This window comes from Peromyscus leucopus, chromosome 10 (genome assembly GCF_004664715.2).
Source record: "Peromyscus leucopus breed LL Stock chromosome 10, UCI_PerLeu_2.1, whole genome shotgun sequence".
NCBI lineage: Eukaryota > Metazoa > Chordata > Mammalia > Rodentia > Cricetidae > Peromyscus > Peromyscus leucopus.
Genome location: NC_051071.1, coordinates 92050674 through 92053278, shown reverse-complemented (window position 1 = coordinate 92053278; position 2605 = coordinate 92050674).

Here is a 2605-nt window from a genome sequence, read left to right as displayed (position 1 = left end):
GTTCTATAGAACAATAGTAATAAAGACAACATGGTATTGGCATAAAATCAATTGGAATCAATTGAAGACTCTGACAAAAGTCCACACACATATGGGCACCTGATTTTTGACAAAGAAACCAAAAACACATACTGGACAAAAAGATAGCATCTTTAACAAATGGTGCTGGTCAAACTGGGTAGTTGCACGTAGAAGAATGCATATAGATCCATATTTATCACCCCACACAAAACTCAACTCCACATGGATCAAGGACCACAACATAAGACCAGATACCCTGAATCTGATAGAAGAGAAAAATGCGTAACAGCCTTGAATGCATTGTCACAGGAGACAACTTTCTTAAGAGACACCATTAGCACTAAGATCAACAATTAAAAAATGGGACCTCATGAAATTAAGAAGCTTCTGTGTGGCAAAGGATATTATCATCTGCACAAAGCAGCAGGCTACAGAATGGGAAAGGTCTTTACCAATTACACATCCCATAGAGGGAAAATATACAAAATATATACAAAACTGATGTTTCAGTTGTTACTGAACATCAAGAAAACAATGCAATTAAAAATGGGGTACAGAACTAAGTAGAAAGTTCCCAAAATATGAAACACAAATGAATGAGAAATGCTTAAAGAAATATTCAACATCCTTAGTCAATAGGGAATACAAATCAAAACTACTTTGAGATTTCATCTTAAACCACTCATAATGTGCAAGATCAATAAAACAAATGGAAGTTCATCCAGGCAAGGACGTGGGAAAGGAGAACACTTATTTACTGCTGGTGAGAATGCACACTTGTACAGCCACTATAGAAATCAGTGTGGCAGTTCCTCTGGAAGCTGGAAATAGATCTACTCCCAAGATCCAGCTGTTCCACTCTTGTTGTGGAATATTAATTTAAGATATGTTACATTCATTTATGCTGTGGAATATTTGCTTAATGATGCAAAGATGTGTTGCATTCTTTTACGTTGCATTTGTTTAACTGTGAAGCTGTGTTACTTGGCCTGCCTAAAACACCTGATTGGGCTAATAAAGAGCTGAATGGCCAATAGCTAGGCAGGAGAAAGGACAAGCAGGGTTGACAGTCACAGAAAATAAATAGAAGGAGAAGAATGTGAAAGGCAGGAGAAAGAAAAAGAGGAGAGGAGGATGTCATGGGCTAACCCCCCCCCCAGCCACACAGCCAGCAATAGAGGAAGAAGGAAAGAAAGATATACAGAATAAGAAAAAGGTAAAAGCCCAAAAGCAAAAGGCAGACAGGATAATTTTAGTTAGAAAAGCTGGCTAGAAACAAGCCAAGCTAAGGTCAGGCATTCATACAAAAGAATAAGGCTTATGTGTATTTATTTGGTAGCTGGGCAGTATGTCCTCCAAGAGCAAAGAGTAAAAAACAAAAACAAAACAAAACAAAAAACCCAACTACAGAGATGTTCATCAGTGGCAGAATGGATAATGGAAATGTGGTACATTTACACAATGGGATATTATTCTGCTGTTAAACAAAATTATGAAATTTACAGGTAAAATGGGTGGAGCAAGGAAAAAAAATCATTCTGAGTGAGGTAACTCAGACCCAAAAAGACAAATGCTCTATGTATTCTCTTATATACGGGTGTTAGCTTTTAAGCCTTAGATAGGCATGCGGCAACCTCTGTAACCACCGATGTTAGATACAGAGTAAGGGAGTGGGGAGGAGGGAAAATGGACTATATAGTTATAGAGAGACGGGGGAGACTGGAGTGGGAACATTAAACAGGGATAGAGAGGAAAAGGGGGGTTAAGGGAGAAAATGGGGAGGGACAACTAACATTAGGGCCATTGGAGGGGTCACATGAAAATCCACTACTGTAGCTTATTCAGATAAATACATCCATGAAAGAATCAAGCTGAGGTTAAGGCCCTGTTGCTAACGACAGCACCTACATATCTCATGGAGCATGGAGAAGTCAAGCTGGTGCCTAACTAGAGTCTTTACCTCTACTGACTAGTACTCTGCTTGCTACCAGAGGAGAAAGGTAACCACCAACCCAGCTACAAACCCGTGCTATGCGAGTAAACAATCATTCTCAGACTGGATTCAAGTCCCACTCCATGAAATGGATCCATGCCTGACACTGCTCAGGTGGCTAAGAATCCGAGACAATGGACCCAGGGAAACCCAAATACTACTGTTCTGCTAAAGGAACAGAGCAATAAAACGACTCCTAATGTCACTCTGCTGTACCCATAGATCAGTGTCTCCCTCAGCCATCATCTGAGAAGCTTCTCCTTGCTGTAGATGGGAACCAACACAGAGACCTGCAACTGGATAAAGTCCACAGAGTGAGAGACTGGAGCACTCAGTCCTAAATAGGATGTGGAAGAGGAGGCAGAGGGCATGGATGACACCAAGGAACCAGTGTCCTCCAGCACAGCAGGACTGACACAAATATGAACTCAGACTGCACCGGCACACACAGGTTCAAGCCAGACAGGAGGAAGTAGACTTGGGTCCCACCCCTAACCAAGAAATTAATTGCAACTGACATCTGCCTACAAAGGAAAAATTAGCTTTCTTCAATGGAATCTCATGATATATTAACCACACCTAAGGGCTGGC